Source organism: Equus caballus, chromosome 8 (assembly GCF_041296265.1).
Source record: "Equus caballus isolate H_3958 breed thoroughbred chromosome 8, TB-T2T, whole genome shotgun sequence".
NCBI lineage: Eukaryota > Metazoa > Chordata > Mammalia > Perissodactyla > Equidae > Equus > Equus caballus.
The window spans coordinates 91657016-91679500 of record NC_091691.1 but is presented as its reverse complement, the minus strand read 5'-3'; the positions used below and the strand labels follow the sequence as shown (position 1 = coordinate 91679500).

At 35.5% G+C, this 22485-nt stretch overlaps 1 long non-coding RNA gene across 1 annotated transcript; it reads right to left on the bottom strand.

Moving 5' to 3' along the window:
* Positions 1–4462: 4462 nt before the first annotated feature.
* On the bottom strand, positions 4463–13960 carry LOC138925434 (uncharacterized). The gene is made up of 2 exons (XR_011441599.1): positions 13858–13960; positions 4463–6571 (listed from the first exon to the last, which is right to left on the bottom strand). It is a non-coding gene; the product is annotated as an uncharacterized lncRNA (long non-coding RNA).
* Between the last annotated feature and the right edge of the window lie 8525 nt (positions 13961–22485).

The following is a 22485-nucleotide window of genomic DNA, read 5'->3' as shown; positions in this document are numbered from 1 at the left end:
ATTTTATCATTAGTTAATTTATTCCATGAGTTTATTTACTTTTATCTTCCTTATATTTAATTATTAATCTTTCCAGGATTGAAAGACATGTCCAGGAAATTGTTTTATCATCTCTAGCAAGCTGAAGATAGTTATCTGTCTGAAACTTGAGGCCAAAATGTTGAACTGAGAGCAACTTATGTCCAGGGCAATTTGACTTACAACATAGATAAACTGAGGTCTCTAAATAAGTATGTGTGAACAGGAGAATGTAACTTATACCTATATATTTATAAAATATATGAAATACACTATAATTCCCATAAATGTTTCCGCCATAAACCACCTTATCTTTTCCCAATTCTTTTTATTTGTATGGGTTGGAGAAATTCTACACCCAGTGTGGAGTCACTGCACCACAGGCACACTTACACACACACGCAGACGTTGCAACTAAATTGCTTCCTTAAACTCTTTTACGATTGCATTGAGTTGCGTGTTAATATAATATTTTTGGGGTCTAGCCAGATAAAAGTTCTCGTAGATACTTTCATGCAGTCTAAACACTCCTGCATACCTCAGTTCTTTTCTGGATATGTGGGTCACAGCAGTAAAGTCGTGCTCATGTACATTTGTGTGCATGGTGTTTTGCATACATTAGATGGTTTAAGCTTCATAGGTTTAGTGAGATATATGTTGTTATCCTGTTTTCAGAAATTAGGAAAGTGCCTCAGAAAATCTAAACAGCTCAGACCATGTCGTAAAGCCAATAAATGGTTGGCAGGGCTAGAAGCCCAAGTGGATCTGGTACGAAGTCAAGACCTATTCACTACAACATGGGGCTTCACCCTTTCAATAGCCATCATTGAATTATTTATTGAGACATTATATACTAGGCACCAACTTTTAAGAAGAAACAAAGAATTCATAGATTGGTGGGAGGCTATGGGGATAAAGTGGGAGTTATAATAATGTAACGGCTCCAAGTATAGAAAGAAAGGCTGTGGTCAACACAGAGGAGTGATGCAATTCATGTCAGTGTGGGTCAGATTTGCTCAGCACTGTGTAAAGAGCCAGGTCTGAGGAATCAGCATTCCTAACTTTTAATGCTTGGTTTGTTTACTTGTACTATGACTTGGGGCGGGTAACCTAACCATTCTCAGCCATAGTTTCCTCATCTGTAAAGTGAGAATACCACTACCATGCAGTTTTATTCTAAAGATGACTGATACAAAAGACAGGTTAAAGAGTGTATATGTTTCCATGTGTTTGAACATGTGTATCTCTACAGTTTATTTTAATGAAGTCCACAAATAAATTATTTATGCTTTTCAGCATATGCATTTACTTTTTCTGTGCAGTTCAATAAAGCAATTGCTATTACACCTAATTTGTTTTGTTGAGGAAGATTAGCCCTGTGCTAACATCTGCTGCCAATCCTCCTCTTTTTCTTTTGCTGAGGAAGACTGGCCCTGAACTAACATCTGTGCCAATCTTCCTCTATTTTATATGTAGAATGCTCACCACTGCATGGCTTGATGAGCGGTGCATAGGTCCGCACTATAATCTGAACCAGCAAACCCTAGGCCGCCGAAGCAGAAATGTGCAATCCTAACCGCTGCACCATGGAGCTAGCCCCTAATTTTTTAAAACATAATTTGCCAATACTAGTCCTCTTAGAAAAATGACATGTTCCCTGTGCTTTATTTGGGGAAATAGTGAAGCAAGGCCAATCTAAGTCAGAAAGTAAAAATATAAAATATGTTAAATTAAGCTTAGTATTATCAATTTCAAGTACAAAGTACTTATGGCTTTTCAAAACTTAGTTTTTATTCGACGACAAAGTCACTTTCTAACATCCAACATACTCGTTCTCTCCCTCTCTTCTATAAGTATTCTTCTTATTGATCTTCCCCATTTCTAAATGTCTAAAAATTTAGTGTAGGTAGTATTCTAGTTCTTAATCAAATACACATTTAGGTCCCATAGTATATTTACATTTTTTTTTTTTTTATGTGTGGTGACTTTTTTTTTTCTCTTCAAGACAAGTCTTCAAAAGCATGGTAACTTTCCTCCAGGATAACGATGGTCATGAGCGGGACAGTTTTGAACGACACACGGAAAGTAACTTCGTTCACGCCGATTGTACTAATGTAAAAGTCCTTTAGAGCAGCCTGCGGTTCACTTTTCCTTCCTTAATCCACTCATCTGTGGTGATTTCCTTGCGTCCTCCAAATTCCCTTCATCAACAAAGGAGCACCATCTGGTACCAGACAACCTTAGAACCAAACCGCACAGAGCACACGCGGGGAAGCGCTCCTCCCGCCTCCCCCTCCCCCCTCCCATTCAACATCTGCTTTCCTCTGCTGTTTGGAGGGACGTTTTGAAGGGAAAAGTAGGAGTGATGGTAGTTAAGTTAAACAATTTTGATGTTTGATGAAGACATCTGTAATGAGGATTTCAAATCACAAGTATAATCAGTGTTTGCTTATGTTAAAATTCTAAGCCTTAGGGGTTGATTTTACATAGTTCTTAAAAAATCATTTTTTCACAGTTTTCACTAGCTCAATACGTGCTCTTATTTACTCATGGCAATAAGTTAAATTTTCCTGGTTAGGTTTGTATTGTATTACATATTCTGAAGAAGTTAAGTCTGAGCTAATAAAATTTGTTTATGATTAATAATACTCTATGGCCTGAGTAGTCGCATACATCATCCAATATCCAGTAGATAACCACAATTTGTACAATGAAATAACTACATTGCAATTCTTTTTGTTTAACTTATATCAAGTAGCTCCTGAAATGATAATTGTATTTCTCTTGAAATGGCAACTATTTTTTATCTAGGTTAATTCTTAATTTTTCCACATTTGTGGTTAAGCAAATGAAATGAAATCAAACATAGTAGTAACAATTTATTAAGGATGAAAGGTTAAATTTTTGGTAAATGTATACTCTTGAGAATCTAAGACAATTAAATTTCTGGAATTGAATAAATGCATGTCTGTACATCTGCATCTACTCTGGAGATTTTCAGCTAGGTAGTAATAGTTTGGAGCCAGTTTGTGTGTATGAAGAGGTAATGAAGGAGAGAGAGAGGCAAAGGTAGAAAGAAGAGAGAAAGAGAGAGAGAAGGATGGAGAGAGAGAGAGAAGGAAAAAGAGAATATGACTGGTAAAGCAGAGATCTGAGCCAGAAAGCCAGATATGGGGCCTTCCACTCAGCTATATCATCTTGATATAATCACCTAACTTTTATGAATTTAAGTAGTATTATCCTAAAATGGAGATAATGAATTTTGCAATATTGAGATTCTAAAAGTTGAATAGATACAATGGTTCTCCACACTAGATCAGAACTAAGAATTAGGTATACCACTGGCAGAATTCAGTGACATCTCCTCTATACCGGACCAGAACAAGGAATATGGACCCCAGCTAGGTCATGAGAAACATGTTAGTTGCTCTCCACAGTTAGGGTAGCAACATGACAGAAATACTTGAAAGCCTGAGGGGCAAGGTTGCCATGGAGAAGAGACAAATTTGCTGATGGAAGTCATATCGCAAGAAAAGACAATGGGGCCCAAAGAAAAGAATCAACATGGTCACAGCGTGTCAGATACAGCAGGGAGGGAGAAATAGTAGTTATGGGTATAATTTAACCTGTAATAAAGTTTACTTTTTCTGAGTTATCTGAGACAAAAGGGCCCTGAACAACTACATCCTTAAGGCCCAACATTGTGGTCTGAGTTTCTCTCCATAGAAGAGTTGAGTGTGGGGAGGGAAAAATGTTTCCTATTAACTTTTAAAGGAAGTAAGCACCTGGAGTCTAGAGGCTGGAAGGTTTGAGAGAAATAACCAACGTCAATTAGAGACAACATGGTGACACAAGCAAATTCACCAATGGGCATTAACAATCCCAGGAGGACCAAGTGACATGGTACGACTGGCCTCAGCAGAGTGGTTTTGGCTTATTTACTGATGGCTATGGGGTTATAAACCGATGAGAAAAATGGCAGCAGGTAGTCGCCAAGGGGAGCAGGGAGAGCAGCACGTGGACCCGAGGAGGTGGGGGCTTAGGATGCAGCAGAAAGTATCCCTGCGTCACCTGCCCTTTTTGGGGGACCCCCAGTGGCACCTCAGAAGGGAGGAACAACAGATGTCCTGACAGTTGTTTTCAGAAGTTAGTCAATTAAGACAATTTAGAGATAAACATACAATTAGTTTACCTAAGATCCAAACCAATGGGCACTTGGAAGTTTTTAAGTTTCACATGCAAAGCAGCATTGAATAGGAGAAAACCCGATACATGCACTATTTTTCAGAAACATTTTCATCACAAATGAATTAAATTTTAATCGTTTCATGATTTGTAACTTAAATGTTTAATACTCCAGAATTCAGGCCATTTAAACAGTATCCAAAACCACAACGTTATGTGCATGCATTTGTGTAGGAAGAGAGAAACAGGAAAATCAAAAGAAGATACCTCTCTATTTTATTTAAAAATTTTCCTTTAACACCATGCCACTTCTCTCACAGCTTCCCAGGATCAGGCCTCAAGTCCATGTCATCTCTTCTTTTCATAACCGATGGGAGAACCAAGGCGTGCTTGAGGGACTAGAGCTCTGCATTCTCAGCTAAGCATGAGCTTTCCAGTGACTAGCAATGCTGCGAGCTTCAAATAATAAAATTCCAAGCAATGGCTATAACAAACATAGACTTATTTTTTCCAAGACAATAAAAAGTCTTGAGGGAGGCAGGTGCTAGTATTGATTCAGTGGTTCAGTGAGGTTAGGGGTGGCAGCTCTGACGTTCTCATGGTAATAAAACGGCTGCCAGTGTAAAGACATTACATCCACATTCAGGACAGAAAGAAGAGAGGAAATGATGGCAACAGATGCTTCAAACTATTTAACAAACAAACAAAATCTTCCCCAGAAAATTCTAGTAGAATTTTCATTATGTCTCATTGAACAGAACTGTAATCTGTGACCATTCTTAGCTATGAGAGAGTGTTGGATATAGGAGAATTTATCATTTTTATCTCTTTAGGGAGGTAGGCAAGGGGAAAAAGTATTAGGAAAAGACATTAGATTAGCCAGCCAACAACGTTTGCCCTACCACCCACTCCCCACCTTAAGACACATCCACATTTTTTTTATAAGTGTGTTTGTTGGGTAAACATACCGTGAACACAAAAGCTCTGGCACCTGTTTCCATCCAAATTGCATATTCTAAGCCCTAAGCCCTTCCAATATAAATTTAGGAGTCATTAATGCTCCTATTCCATTCCCTGCACTGTCAAAATCACTCTATCATTCTGTGTGTGTGTGTGTGTGTGTAGGAGAGAGAGAGATTATTCCTTTTTATCCTTTATGCAGGTGTGGTGGAGATTGGCTAGATGCTCACCAATTCTATTTCCTTTCCCAGATCAGACCACATCTCCCAATATCCCCAACATTCTTAAGAATAATGTGCGAGCAAAGTGACCGGGTTATGGACCATAAAATATGGAAAGAAATAATGGCCCGGCCCCTAAAATGGCCTGCCCGAACCCCATGTTCTCTCTTTCTCTCTCTCATCTTTGTGACCGGAAGTGAGGGACTTCAAGGTGGCAGAGCCACAGTTGAAACCCACTGAATCCCCATCACTGGCGGAGAGCCACTGACTCGCATTCGTCCGTGACATGAGCTAGAAAAGCCACTGATCTGGGGGTGTTTGTTCCAGCAGCTGGTGTTATTTATGCTGTTTAATACAAGAGAGATGCTCTTACATTTCGTTTCTCCTGAATGTGTGGATAACTTGGTGATTTCTTGTTCAGGGATTATTATCAGCAAAATGACAGGGGAAGAAGTATCTGCAGATGTGATGAAAATTGAATACAGCTTTTATGGTATAATTAATGACTTTATAAGGACTCCTCAGGAGATTGCAATTTAACAAGTAGGCAGGCAAACCTCTTAAATAACTTGAGAACAGTCAAGATTAGACAGATTTTTTTTTCAATTATAGAGGGAGGTAAAAAAATCTCTCTTTACCCACAATAGACACAATATAGTAGAGTGTCAGGTAATTGCAAATAGATTTAACAACACAGTCCTGACATAATCAAGAAGTAAATATTATTTAAAGGCTGATAATCAGATAAAAACTTAGCCTATCATTAGAGGTGGTCCAATCCTGACAGAGGCTGAGTTCTTCCATGGCAACTGATTCCTTCAGGGGTAGTTCAGTCCCAGTAAAGGATGAATGCTTCCATGGCAAATGTTTTCTACCTTTATGCCATACTTGGACCTTCCAGGTTGCTTGCTTGTTTGCTTTTTCTTCTTGAATTTTGCTAAAAGGACGAGTGTTCTTTCCCCTCTTTTACCACCTGGAGATTTCTAATTATTCTCTAAATCCCAGAGTAACTGCAACCATCTGTGTGAAGTAGTTCTGATTCCTGATTTTCTTTAAGCAGTGCTGTCTGCTCCCTCCATTGTGCTGTTAAAATAAATTGTATGTGCCTTCTCAGCACTTAATACTTACTTATATGATTTATGCCTGCCTTTCAGCCAGACAAAGATGTCTCCATGTATCCCTGGAACCTGGAATACAGAATGAAGTAAATTTATTTGTTGAACCTATTTGCAGCCCATATAAGAGTTTGGATCTTTCGCAGTCCCATGGTGGCACAGGATCACATTGAAACAAAGTGTAGAAAGAAAAGCAATTAAATACATACATATAAACCAACATTCATATTCTCCCCACCTAAAGTTTAAAAATTAAACTTTGTTTGTTATCCCTTTCTGATTTTTTTAAGATATAAAATTTTACAAATGAATGTCTTTCTTAAACATTACACCACTCTCATTGTTCAACTCCTATGCATCTTTCCAGAGGTAATTACTACTATGAATTGATATATAAATTTTTATTTCTTCTTCTTTTTTTAGTCAATACTGTATTTCTGATATTATTTATGTTCTGGACCCAATTTCCAATGTATATGTGGGAGATTTCCCCCAAAATACCAAGCAACTTGCTTCAACTCAATTCGGACATCATCTGCCAGAGATAGCCTCAGATTCCACTGAGAAGGGCTCAGCCCCACCAGATTGCCCTCCACTTCAGAGGCCAATTGCAAACCCAGGTTGTTACCTCTGCTTTTGACTGACTGGCTGTAAATCAGAGGCTCCTATGACCCTCTCTTTAAGTTCCATTAATTTGCTAAAGGTGTTCATAGAACTCCGGATATCTATTTATTCACTAGGTTATGGTTTGTTACATAGGATATTAAAGGATACAAATCAACAGCCAGATAAAGAGATACCGAGGGCAAGGTCTCAAGTAAAGGAGCTTCTGTCCTAGTGAAGTTTGGGCCCAGCACAGTGGTACATAGGTGGGTTCTGGTTCTCCAGTCTGGAAGCTCTGCAAACCCTCTCCTTTTGGGTTTTTATGGAGGCTTCATTACGTGAGCATGATTGATTAAATCATTGGCCATTGATGATTGATTCAATCTCCAGCCCCTCTTTGCCCCCTGGAAATTGGAGGGTGGGACTGAAACTTCCAATCCTCTATTCATGGTTGGTTCCCCTGGCAACCAGCCTCCAACCTTAGGTGCTTTCCAAAAGTTGCCTCATTAACATCAGCTCAATTGTGACTGAAACGGGCTTTTTATGAATAACATCCATTTCACCTTTATGGCTCTGAAGTGATTTCGGTAACTGAGGACAAGAGAGCAAATATTATAAAAACAGATGCTCCCATTGCTCTATGGCTGAGGAAATTCCAAGCGTTTTGGGAACGGTGAGCCAGGAACTCTGGGTGAAGCCTAAATATATGAGAAATATATTTTGGTGCCTGAATGACCAAATACATATTTCTTATGAATCACAATATTACAGATATTTATCTCTATTAATACCTGAAGATCTAGTTCCTTACCGGAGCTCTGTGTATCTATCCATTTTTAACAACTGTAAGGTTTCACCTGTTCATACCATGATTGACCTAATACATGTTGTTAAGCATGTTAAATATATCCAAGTTTTTTGTTTGCTTGTTCGTTTGTTTTCTGGGGAAATGTTGCGATAATGATGCCACAAAGAGCCTTGTATTCATTTCTGCATGTTTTTTAGGGTATATACCCAGAAGTGAAAGTGCTGGTTAATGGAAAATGCTTTTTTTTAATGTGGTATATATTCTATGTGGACATATGTATAAAATAAATATATATATTAAGTCACAAAATAGTAAAAGTAGCCACTGCCTAGAATAAAAGAATTTTCCGGTATGTTAGAAGTTCCATTACACCACCATTCCAAAATACACACATCGACCATTAAAGATATGACCATTATCTTGGTTTGTGTTAAATTTTCCCTTTATTTTATGTTATTTTATTTTTTTGCATTTTGCCACCTATGTATGTGGCTTATTAAGAATGGGAAATATATAATTTCCTATTTCATAAGATTATTTTGAGGACTAAATGACTTTTATGATGCACTTAAATAGCTCCTGTATATATAAATACTGTACAAGTGTTATTTGTGGTTTTGTTGTTGTTGATGTTATTATTATGATTATTTAACCTGTCTCCCTATGCACCGTGTCATTTCTCTAGGGCGTTTATATAGGCATGCAATATCTGGACTGTAGGACATTCAAGCGTATTCAACTATACCAGCTAATATGAAACTGTTGGCCCAAAATGCGTGCAGCAATTTGCATTCTCACCACCAATAGACAAGAGTATGCCTCGTCCCATTTCCTCACAGTACTCGATGTTGCTGCGTTTTCATATTTGCAGACTGACGGTATTAAAGGATATTTCACGGGTGTTTAATTTGCGGTTTCCTGATGAGATGTGTAACTCTCTTTTCTTTCATATGTTCATTGGTTGTTTGGATTTACTCCTTTTGTCAAAAACCTCTAAGTTCTTGGACAATTTTGTTGTTTGTCTTATTATTGAAGCATGAAAGTTTTTGTATATTTTGGATATGAATCTTTTGTCAGTTTAAGGGTTTCAAATAACCTATCTGAGTTTTTGTCTGGTGTTTTCATACTGTTTAAGGTGACATTTCCTGAATGTTAGATCTTTAATTTCAGTGCAGTTGAATTTATCATTCTTTTTCGCCCTTTTTGTGTTTTGTGTAAAAAGTACCTCACTAACCTATTCTCTGATATTGTCTGTAAAATGTTGGATAGTTTTGTTTTCATATTTGGATCCATCACTGGTGGACTTTTGTGTGTGCTGTAAGGTAGGAATTCAATTTCATAGCCCCTACTTCAAAGGGTAGTGCTGGGGATTAAATGTGTTAATACATCAAAGTCCTTGTAATAGAACTTTGTTCAATGTAATACTCAATATTTTTTAACTATTGTAATCACTATTGATTTCTATCTTACCTTCCTGGGGCCTTCTGTGTTCTGAATGGGTGGAATATTGACCTTTTATCTTCTTTCCCATTTCCATCAGTTTTCACCAGATTTTAAGGCTTTCCTCCATAGTTGTGCTGCATATCTAGGAGCCAAGGTCTACTCTGTGCCTGGAGCCAGACAGCATGACACGAAAATAAATCTGAAGCCTCCCTTAGGAAATTTGAGAGTGAAATTGTTTTAAGATGTGATGTCATGAGAAGTATCAAGTGAAATAGTGAATCCGTAATTGGTTTTAACTAAATTTTCTTTCCTATATGATGTAATATATTTTTAAGGCCATAAAAGTTTAATGTAAACTTTTGATTTATTTTTTATTGGGTTTTCTTATAGGATCATAGTAATTGCCAGACTTAGATACATTGCTCTAGCATATTTTCATCCTAATATTTCAAAGCTAAGAAATAGGAAATCTGCCCAGGAAGTAAGAGTTGAGAGAAGTTTTGCGGAAAATGAAAATGTGCATTTTTATAAAGCAATTTTTGTTCGGCCTTCCAGTAGTTTTTCTAATGCATCTTATTTCATGGACAGTTTAAGTCAATGAAACCTGGTTGACTAATTAAAAATAAAATCAACTTACAATAGACATTTATTTCTTCAACAACCTGTATATCAAGACATAACTGTTGTGCTTTCTCTCTTTTGAGAATTTTGGGAATTAACTTTTACCTGGAGTTTTACAAATTCCTCAGTGTTAAGAGATTTGGCCCTTTTCTCATTTTCTCTTTGGATTTTCAGCCAAGGCTAGATGGTTAAAATGACAAAATACTACAAAGAAAACATCTTGTAATTTTCTGGCAGTTGCCCAGAGCATAATATAAGAAGTAAGACCCAAAAGTATGTTCTAAGTGGAGTTACTGAAGTGATAATTTTTCAGATGTTACCCTAGTGGCTTGAAAGACATAATGCAGGTTCAAAAAAAAGGAAAAAAGAAAAGCATTCATGAGCAGCCATGGAGTAGCTTACCAACTAAGGTATCAGTTTTGGAATACAGCAGCAAAAAATTGATTCACTTTTAGAACTCTAAAGTTGCTAGAGGTCACTTAATACAAGTATTTCCTGTTAGTCTTTTCTTATAAGAGTTCAAGAATGCATTTTGTTAACACATATATCCTCATATATTACAGACATAATTCATATTACATAAAATTTAATATTCAGATTTCTATACTATTTTACATGTTAACCTATATGATAGAAGTCAGTTTATTTCCTACAAATTCTGATTTTGTGTCAATGCCTTCTTCAAATTTTAAACAGTTTAGGATTTATATATTTCTTTTGTTTCACTTATCACTGAGTTTCACTATAAATCTGATTATATTAAGACATTTCTTTCTACTTAGAGGAAATGACTAACTTTGTGCCACTTAATGATTTTTGCCTTGAATTTTATTTGCATTTGCCTTATATTATTTGCCTATAATGTTACCTCTGCTATTTAGCATCACTCTGTTAAAGCGGGTCTCTTGGTGGTTGCATGATCTAGGATTTTCTGTTTGATCCCATCAGAGTCAGAGTTTTTTATTCGTTTGTTGTTTGATTAGGAGGTTTTATTTTATTTACAACTATTGTTATAACTTGACTATCGGGCTCAGTTCTGTCACTTACAATTTATTTCTCTGTTTCCTTTTTTTTGTCTTTTGATGTTGTAGAGGAGCAGAATTTGCCACCTCAGGATGTGTTCCTTTGGCATGAGGACTATTTTTGGCTGGTTATTTTTATTTTTATTTATTTACTTTTTGCTGAGGAAGATTAGCTCTGAGCTAACATCTGTGCCAATCTTCCTCTATTTTTTGTATGTGGGATACCTCACAGCATGGCTGGTAAGTGGAGCAGGTCCATGCCCAGGATCCCAACCCACTAACCCTGGCCGCCAAAGCAGAGCGTGCAGAACTTTAACCACTTGGTCACAGGGCCTGGTCCTTGGCTGATTATTTTTTAAAACAACTGCAGAAATGGGAAAAGTTTTGAAAACCAAGTAGAAGTGACCCGTTGTAAGAGACATTTACATTTATAAGGGAACTCTCCATTTCTAAAGATGTCTCCCTCTTTGTACCAGGAAGAGGGGGATGACCTTATCTCCAGAAACTCTATCAATGCAGAAGGCAAGGACTTAAATCTGCATAATAACCTTATTCTTGTTTAGTGTGCTTCTTCTGGTGATCTACCATAACTGACTCCCCCCACCCCCAACCTACTCCTTTGTCTTTAGCTGCAGATAGTATTTAAGGTGGTGGCTTTGGCCATTCTGGAAAATTGCTCAGTTTTCCTGGGCTTCTCCCATGTATATATATTATAAAACTTTGGTTTTCTCCTGTTAATTCGTCTCATGTCAGTTCAATTTGTAGACCAACCAGAAGGACCTTGAGGATAGAGGAATTCTCTTCCTCCCCTATGATGTATACACTTTGTTTCCATTACTTTTTTTTTCCTCCAATGTCTTGGAGGGTGTGTATTTTGTTTTAAATTCTATTTGTGGTTATCTTTTCCTTTTTCAAGGTGATTCTTTTTTATTATTCCTTAGTTATCATATTCAGGAGTGAGAGTCAAACTCTAAGCCATTTGTCATAAGCAATATAGCAAATAAATTCTGTAAAATTCTTCAAAAATGACCTTCGTCTCATTTCTCCCTTTTATTATAATTCCAAACTTGAAATCTTGATTATGGTTTTGAAATATTATTTGAACAATAGTATGCTTTTTTCAGAAAAATTTTGATATTTTAATCAGTTTAGAAATCCTATTTTCCTTATTTTCAATTATACATATTTTAACTGATTTCAAAGCCCACAGTATGTCCATTTGATAAGACTATGCTTTTAAATATTTTTTAAAGCATGAACAAACACATTGATGGTGGATTTTCTGATCCCTTTTATATCTACCTCCTTGAAATCATAAAACCTGTCATTCAGCTTCATGTAAGAATTATTTATTGGCTGTTTAAAATTTTTCTTATGTCATATTTTTCATACAAATCTGATAATTTGTTTCATTTTTGTATTACCAACTGGTTTTTTATTTGCTGACTTCCTACCAATATCTATTGACTTCTTTTTCCACAATTTTATTAGAGACAGTTTTGAAATCCAAATTATTTATTTTTCCCATATGTTAGTCTCAGTTTCAATAGGAAACAAGTAGCACACACGAAAGGAATAATCAAAGAAATGAAGGAACTGTTTACAGAGGTGTAGGCTGGGGTAAGAGAAACCAATGAAAGAAACCATGGGGTCAAGAGGGGAGAGTGACTGCCACATATCCTTGTGGGAGCTGGCACTGCAGCAGAGAGCCACCTGACATGAGCTGTGGCCTCTGCAGGCAGAATTCATCACTGCCAGACTGTGGCCCACCTGAGAGAGTCTGGGAAATAAGTATTCCAAAATCTTTCAGTCTCCTGCTGGTACTTGCCCTTGCTGCATCCAACAGATGCCAAGAGACAAGGGAGCCAGCTGATGTTGTCAGTGGCCGTAGTTGTCAGCAATCAGTGGCCATGTGACATAGTTCTAAGAAATGAGACCTAAGGGGAAAATCTGAGAAAACATTTGTATAATTATTTTCCTTTCCTGACAAATAGTACCAATGCTCCTTGTTCCAACTCTTTCCCCTTCTGTCTTATTTCTGTCCGGAAAGCAGATGTGAACCAAAATCCCTGGCAGGAACATTGAGCACTTCACCAGCCTTGGGTTGCCTACTTTGAATATCTTTTTATATGAGAAAAAACAAACTGGAACTTTGTGTTTAATATTCCTTGCTATTCTTTATCTCCCATGTATGATGATTCTCCTAATCCCATGTTTTCAATCTTTGAAACAGCTCTTCTCATTTCCACTCCTGTATGACTTTTTATTCTAATCCTGGATAATGATAATAGGTTATTAACTGACCTTTTCCTTTATACTCTCCAAACTCTAAACTATCCTGGCTATGGATTAAATTAATCCTCCCAAGACACCACATCCACCATAGGATTCCCCTGACAAAATCCCAGTAATTAATCTTATCCCATCCATTTAATTATAATGCACTCCAAGGACATATACTATTTGGCTCTGACCTACCTGTTGGATCTTATCTTTTAGTACTTCCTAGGGGTATATGATATTTTGACACAGCCATTTTAACACCAAGCCCATTTTAACATATTCACTTTGATATTGCTATTTTGAGGAGAAAATTTGGTTTTGCTGGAAAATAAACCACTATATTTATATGCCTTTCTCTCCTTTTAAGTTACCAGTTAATGAGCAAAAGAGACATTGTCCTCCCATTGTTGAATCATCCCTGAGCCTTATACACTAGCCTACTCCCTTTCCTTTAGAGAAATAATTTACGAACAGAGTTGTTACCCATTGACATAGCTCTTTCATGCTGAAATAAATCCACCCATATGCTTAAATACAATCATATCAACCTATAGTAAGCAGAAAAATTAATGACATACGTTCTCATGTGAACACTGTAGCTTAAGGTAACAGATGTGGATATCACAGAGATCATGACAAAGGTCCTTCTGTCATAGCTACATCAGAGTACGTGTTCTGTTCTACATCACAAGAGTGTTTGTGGTGTCGCCATGCACAGTATCATTTTGGTGTTTGTTCTCTAGCAACACTGCTTTAGGAGAATCATCAGTATATTACTATTCGTAAAACAGTTTGTTGCTCCCACTTCTAAGTTGTTGGAATTGTAATTTTTTTCTGACAAAATGTTGTGATTCTTGTGTGAATACAATTTATGCATTCTTGTGAATTTATAAATTCAAGAATTCTATTAAAATATTAAAAACTAAAACAGAATTAAAAACAGTAAAGCTTGTGTAAGATTATTAGCATTGCTTTAAAGTATCATAAAAATAAATCTTTTGAATCAATGGAAGAACAGAAGCTGCGTATATTTTTCTTGAACTCCTGTGGCAAGAATAAACAATAACCGAAATAATATATGAAACTGTATTATTGGTGCTTAAGAGAAATGTTTCAATAAGAACTTTTCATATGAAAACATTATTAGATTTTTATAGATTGTGCTGATGAAATGACAGAAGAGAGTTTATAGTTTTAACCAACATTTCATAAAAAAATGAATCTTTTAATTTGGCACTAGCTCCCACACCATGTTCAATGAACTAGGCTCATTCAATAAGAGATGTAAAACAATAAAATTACATAAGTCCTGTCTTGATAAATTATACATTTTCTATAACACCTTAAGTAAATGCCAGAGGTTATTAAATAATAAATCTAAAGAGCTGAGAATTAAAATAATGAAAGTAGAAAACTATTTGTACCTCAAAGGGAATTATGTAATCAAGGGATACAAAACTGGTTTGAAAATAATTTTTTTACCTTGTATTTTAATAGAAAATGTGAAATCAGAGTAATAAACTTTGGGGAAACAATATATATAATATATAATTGTATATATTATATATGTAAGAAAGCTTAATTTCTAAAGTTATATGTATTTTAGAAATTAAGCTTTAACAACTGTCATTCAAAAAAAGTCACTTTATTTTGCTTTACAAAACATAATGTTTCAGTTATTCAAAATCAATTTGATCCAGTCAGTGGCTGAATATGTATACAACTAATTAGAGAAAACTATAAGCAAATTGGAAGATATGAAAGTGGAAAAATACAATATGCTTGCAAAAAGCCAAAACAATTCTGAAAAAAAAGCTGTTAGATTGACTAATATTATGTGAATATGCATGCATTCATTGCCTAATGAGAAACATATACATTATAACAAATGCTTAGCTTCTTTCATTTTACTTAGTCCTGAAACTAACAAAATGATGCATATAAATAGGAAAGTAAATTATTAAAATTAAGACAATTATTTATAAATGGCTCTCACAGATGTGATTTTTGTAACTTGGTAAATAGTGATAATAAATACTCAAGTATATTTATACACTGTATACACAATGTTTTGTGTATCAGTGCTGTTATTTCAGCAGAATCTAAGAGAGGCTTCAACATAATAAAAAATAGAATTTCATAGATGATGAGGGAACTGTCCTCTGCATTAAGACTTCATGTTTTCTGATCATTATCAATGTAATGGGAAAGTCTTTGGAAAAATTTAATGTGTTTACCTACACCGACCCCACACCTCAGATAGTGACAGCCATCACACAAAAGATTACCTTAAAAATCTTTTTAAAATCATTAAATGACTTAAAAGTTAATGATAGGCAATTTGTATTACAACTTACCATCTAGTAAGAGGCTTAGTAATGTGCAGTATATCTTAAAAATCTCTTTGTAAAAAATATATATATTAATTTGTAAACTTATACTAGTAATATGTTGAATACTATCCCTGGGTATGAGCTAGGAAGGGGTCACCTATGGGGTGAGGATGTTGGAGTGAGAAGTATTATGAGGTTTGGCAATATCTGTCAGGTAAAACAGATCATAACTTCCCTGCTTACCATAACTGATTATCTGAAAAAGAAATGCTCGTTCTCTGCGCATATGAATGTTTTCGATAACCCATATTTTCTGATTTTTTTTGTTGCAATTCATTATGTTAATGCTCTTTTAATTAATAATACATTTGGTAGATTAGTAATGGAATTTAGGTGCAAGAGAAATGATAAACTTAGTAACTGGGTCTTTTGTAATTATAAAAGTAACATCTTCATAAAAGCAAAAAAAAATAAGAATTTTGTGTGAAGCAAGAGTCTCCTGTGGTGGGATGAGTTAGTGTGGAATGAGGATCAAAATGTCTTTTTCATACGTTATTGTTCATAAAATCCCCAAGTGATTTCATTTCGGCCGGGTCTTTTCGACCCAGCTGTGTCCAAATAGCAGCATAAACGTACCTGGGATAAAATGTCCTGGTTCTCCCTACGTAACACACCGGCCCAGTCTAACTCACACCACGCGGTCCCTTTGTGCTGCTCTCACTGCCTCTCCATTTGTTGCCCAATATCTGTATCCAATTCAATTTGTACATTCTCCGTATCATCCTTCCTTAATTGCTTAAACAACTTCTATGAAAATAATACCATTTATAATCTGTACCATTCATTTTTGCATTTAATTCCCTAGTATCTTTTATTTTTAAACTCACCTATATGTATATGTTAAAGGTAAACTGAGGCACATTAGAATTTTGAAGTGTTTTTGAGCAACCGTGGAATCAGGCAGCACCAAACTGAAAGTGGATGGGGCGCTCCACCAACTGGAGCTGGTGGAGAGGTTTTTACAGAGCAGATGCTGGAGCAAAGCCAGGAGATGATGTGATTGGCTGTGGGTTAAGCCGTTGCCTTATTTGGGAAAGGCTGGCTGGCTGTTTCCGATTGATTGCTCTTCATCGTCACTTTCTCGGATTTGTGTGCATTGATTCCAGCTTCGGTTTCAGTTTGCCTCCTTAAGCTGTCAAGACGTCAGAGCGACGTCAGTCTAAAAGCCTCCTTGCTTAATTACAGTAACGTATATATTGTATCTTCCCCAATCAATTCCAAAATCCTTGAGGCTCTCTAACTTTTTCATAGCTCTGAACAATTCAGGTCATTCCAACTTCTAGTTTAGTATTCTTGCTCTCACTGAATTGAATAAACTTTGAGGAACTGTTTAATCATTGAGCAGATTTTTACAAAACAATACACATCCATAGAGATAATCAGAAATAATTAACAATGTTTGATATATATATTATATATATATAAAGTGTAATGGATTCTGTACTTGTAATTAGCATATACACAATGGATTTGTATTTGTACTTATTGCATATTATAGAATGTTGACCCCACTAAAAGGGGGTAATCGTATATCTTGCTGTGGATATATCAGTGTGCTTGATTACAGGGAGCTACCTTAGACTTAGCTGAAGTTGTGACGAAACAGCAATATATGCACTGGATTACTTTCCTAATGAGTAAAACGTTTGCACTTCTGAAATAAATCTGGCTCCAAAGAATTTGGACAAGGAAGGGTTGTGAGCCTGTATCCATTTCTCACTCCAAGGATAGTACCGCTGTTCTCATTGTGTAGCTCTTGGTGTTGCTCTTAAAAGAAATCTTCCCCCACCCTTCTTCTCTCTCTCCTTTCCTCTGTTCCTTCCCTCCTCTCTGTCTCTCCAAGGATTCTGTCTTGCAAAATAGAAAGTAATACATGCTCAGATATTGCATTGCAGAGCAAATTCGGTTATAAAAATTTGACATCCAAGCATGGTTTACAAGATTAGAGAAACAGAATAAGGAATATAGTAGTCAAAAACACTTAAATTTATAAATAATTAAATAAAAATAATTTTAAAAAATTAAAAAAAAATAAATTGCTACCTGATATTTATTTGAACAGGTGTTAATGAAGGATGAGTAATGAAAGGCTGGAAGAATTTACTCCTTAAAATATAGTTGAGAACATTATTTCTTTCATGGAGAAAAATCCAAAGGAATTATTTTATTAAAATATTAGGTTTTGATAAAATGGAAATATATATAGTTTCTAAATGAAATCCATTCACTCATTTTATAAATATATAGGGAGCACGTACTACGTGTGAGAAGTTATTAAGTGCTTGGAATATCTATATTAGAAATCAGACAAAGATTTCTGCCTTCATTCTAAAAGGGTGGGAAATAAACAATAGACCAACTAATAAATTACATTGTATGTTAGAAGGTGATGAAAAATAAGGTAAGAGTGTTTGAAAGTAAGGGTATGGAATTTGCCTATGGCTTGAATAAGAGTGCTGTACCAATGTCACTCAGTGGCAGCACCAATTAATAGTTTTCAACATACATTAATAATTGTCATTAAGGAATGATGAAGAAAAAAGTACACATTTTACTCTCCATTTCACTCAATATTCATGAATCAAGAAAATTAATTTTAAGTTTAAATATCTCTAAGCCTAGCTGAGTACTACATGGTGTTACTTCAGGAATGAATTCTGTCTTAAGATTCAAGTTAGGAAGAGCCTTAAAAGATATCATCGTTTCTCAGTGAACCTAGTAAATACCAGACTGACATTTGGGGAAGGTTTTCTTTAAAGTCCTTTCACTAATATTTTCAGGTTAGCTGGTCACACAGGCAAAATAATCCCTTCCATGAGGTGTAGAAATTTAGAAGTGATAAGAGTTAGATTACCTTAGCTGAAAGAGATCTTTAAAATGACCAATCCCCAGGCCCAGAAGATTAAATGGCTTGTCAGCTATCACTCCTTCTCAGGCTCACACTCTAATAAACACTTGCTGAGAGGGAAATGGGAGCGTGGAGAAAAGAGATGCTCCTCTCTCTGCCTTCTTGTATTTGCTCTGTCTGTCCTGTTCTATCTTTCTGACGCTCTCTCATTTCTTCTTCTTCATCTGCCCATCTCACTCTCATCCTTTTCTCCTAAATGTTCTCTCTTATGATACTTTTTCAAATTTAGCATTGTATTTTTGTCCCCTCTTCTCTTTAAATAATCCTCAAAAATTGGAGTAAAAAGAATGGGAGAAGGTAGGAAACCAAACGTAATTTAACGTTAATGTTCCAATGCTGGGTAAGGTAGTGGGTTTCAGATGTTCATTGTGTTAAATTCTAAGAATGAGAGAAAAAGGGAGAGAGAGAAAGAAAAAGAAAGGGGAAAGAGGCCATGCATGAACTAATAATGACAGTGTCATGAAACTAGAATTATTGTTAATAATATGCCTCCAAGCGTATTTTAGAAGAAGAAGAAAGATGCAGATGAGGAGGAGGAGGAGACCAGTGTGCTGAAATAAAGAGTGATGTTGTCTTAAGGAAAAGGCAGCAACATTGTTGTTGATGTTGAGTGATCACTAAAAATTTTATATTAAATATATATTTAATCCTATATTTATATAGACTATATGATATATATTTTTATATTACATATATTTATAAACATATATACATACATATATACATTATATATATTTTTATATTTATATACATTATATTTAATGTAATATATAGCTTATTAAAAAGTTTGATAGGAAATTCAGCAGTGTTAGAGCTAAAGTCTGAATGATTTGACTTAAAATTTGTTACTGTTTTCTCATGTTGGTATGCAAATCTAGTCAGCAATTACAGGAAGTAGCTATGGAGTTTCAAAACGCAGTTGAATAAATTTGAAAAGCTTTCAAAATCTCTTTGCCAACTGAATGAAAGAGCTTTAATCATTTTCTTAACTGCAATATGGAACAAATCATTCCTTCCAGAGAAATGATTCTCATACTGTTTCTTCTTAATTGTGGCATAAACCCAGTAGACTAAACTTGCTAAAGTCTTGATTTTTTTATTATTACTAAAAAAGTTAGTATTTTCATTAATCATCTATGAATTTAATATACCATTAAATTTACTGCAGATTATCCAAATATTTTGTCTTCACAATCATTTTCAGAATCTACATCAGGCAATCAAGTTCACTGTAATTAACAAAAGATACAATTTCTCTCAGTTTATTTTTCACCATTAATCATCAGCAGTTTAATGCAGAATCTTAGTGATTACAGATTATATACCTCATTGTTTTCATTGTCTAATTTCACAACAAAAATATTTTAATACGCCTCAGGCTTTGGAGTTTAGACTCAGTTTCTTATCTAAAGTATTTTGATCATCTTCAGAATTCTCTTTGCTTTCCTCTTATCGTGTCAACGAGAACTAACACACATCAAGTTTATCAGTTTCACACTGGCTTCAAGAAAGTTCAAGTGGTTACACTTAACAACCTGATGAAAGGCAGAAATGTACACTTACAATTTTATAGAGAAACTACTATATGTTTTCTACCTTTATTTTCATTGAAATACATTTTACTGTTTTAATATCAGAAGGAAATTTATCAAGTCAATAAAAGCATTATGAATCCAAAAGTTCTATTAATTAAAAAAATAGGTGGTGAAAAGCCATGCTGTGGAAGGTATCCCACGTGTAAAGTAGAGGAAGATGGGCATGGATGTTAGCTCAAGGCCAGTCTTCCTCAGCAAAAAGGGCTAATCTTCCTCAAAAAAATAAATAAATAAATAGGTGGTAAAACTTATAGATAACCTGACCATTTGAGCCAAGGAGAGTAAAGGACAAATGGTTGTGTCTTGAAAGTCCCACAGTAAAGGAGGAAGCCCACTACTTGAAGGCTTCTTCGAGTTCTGGAGACAGCATGTTTCACACTTAGAAGTGTGCCCCGACCTATGTGGTGGCTGACATGAAAGGCTGCCGGTTTTCAGTGGAGCAGAGACCCAGGTGTACTGCACAGCAGGTCTGGACAGCTGCTTGCACCGTATGGCTGACTCCATGTTATTAATGCTATCAATGATGGGAAAGGATGCCCTATGTAGTAAGACCTAATGGGATAATCACCACGTTGACCGCGAGAGTTTTTTGATCTAGAACGTGTCATCTGTATTAGAGAATTGTATACCTCTTGAAAAAATAGTTGTTGGCATGCTACCGGACTCTGGAAGGGTCAGGGATTTTTGACCATGAGACATACTCCAAATTTTGAAATATATTATTGACTTTCATTCAAGGACAAAATAACTTACAAACCATATCAAAAGTCTTTAAAGGCATTTTCCATAAAAGAAAAAGAGACAATTTCTTTTACATTTCTTTAACTTCTATTTTATAGGTAATCATGATGCAGTCGATTGTTTCCAAGCCCTATATCTAAGCTGCTCGTATTCCCATGAAGCCCTACGGTGAATGTCACAATTCAACTTTTAATATGCACTAACCGCCATGAATGGATAATTGTTACCATTGAAATGGTGACCGTTCTGTTCCTCCAGATCTCTTTCCTGTTATAAAACATGTAGAAGGATATTATTATAGTTTATTAGCAATCATTTTCCACTTTAAAAGTTTAACACCGTCTAGAGAAAACTTCACATGAAACTAGTAACAGTAAAATCCTTCCACAAAGATAACTAAATTTTCTTTCATTATAATTGCTGTTTTTCACACAGGAAAATAATGATCAGTAGGAGAAACTATACCAGGAGAGAACTTTAGCATACTTTAAAATAGAATCTGCTATGTAAGTATTTAAACTATGAAATTTAATAGGAAGTAATTAAACAATTTTCTTTTCCCAGTGACATTCTGACTGTCTGTAAAAGTTAAACTTGTGGGTTCTCATTTGTGACTTCATTTTTTTTTCACAAACGCAAATGTTAAAAGTCTAGTGCGAGGCAAGAGGCAAGATTTTATTTGGTAAATCGGGAGCCCACCTGGATAACTGTTACCAAACGGAGTAAGAAATTTGTTTTAGGGGAAATAATTGACTTCTTTGAAGATTCTCCTGTCAATCAGGTAGTCTCCAGAACACAGCCGTTTGCTCTGATGGGTAAAAAGATTGGGTAGGTAATTAGAAGTCAGGGGATCTCTGTTTACTACAGACACAAGATCTGAGCTATGATGCAGCATTTCTACAACCTAACCCACAGCATCAGAGCAGGTCCACGGAGCACGCTGTCTATGAGTCTTACTACACTAACAATTTTTAGAAAAACAAGTTCTTGCTCATCCTCTGAGGTAGTTCTGGACACTAAGAAGATCTCGATTTTCCTACTCATTTGTATATCCCCTTTTCCTTTTAAATGCTTGAGGTCCCATGGTCATTAGTATGGATGAAATTGGTATACTTAGAAATCTGTTCCACCAGTTATTGTTTATTTCACCCCAGATTTGTTATCCCTTTGGATTCCTTGTGAGGGTGCTGGAGTGATCTAACTACTAGCTCCACAAAACAATTATTTTAATGCCAAGTTGGTATTGAAGAGCCTTATCTTCCACACAGATAATCCAGAAGCTGCAAAAGAGATGCAATTACCTTTGTTGAAGCTGTAATGTATTGTTTCTCGGTGTCATCATGACAGTCATTGTTGCAGCCATAAATCAGTGTATTCTCCTTACATAGAGAATTTATTTGTGTGTTAAGTCAAAAATATTATTATTGGTAAAGTTACTGAAGCGTAACTTTATACTATTTTTAATATTGGTGACTAGCAATAGCTCAGGAAAGTTAAATTAGGGTAGTGATTTTTTCTAGTAAAGCTTAAACCTAAGGAAGATATTATTATTGATAATGTGAGAAAAAG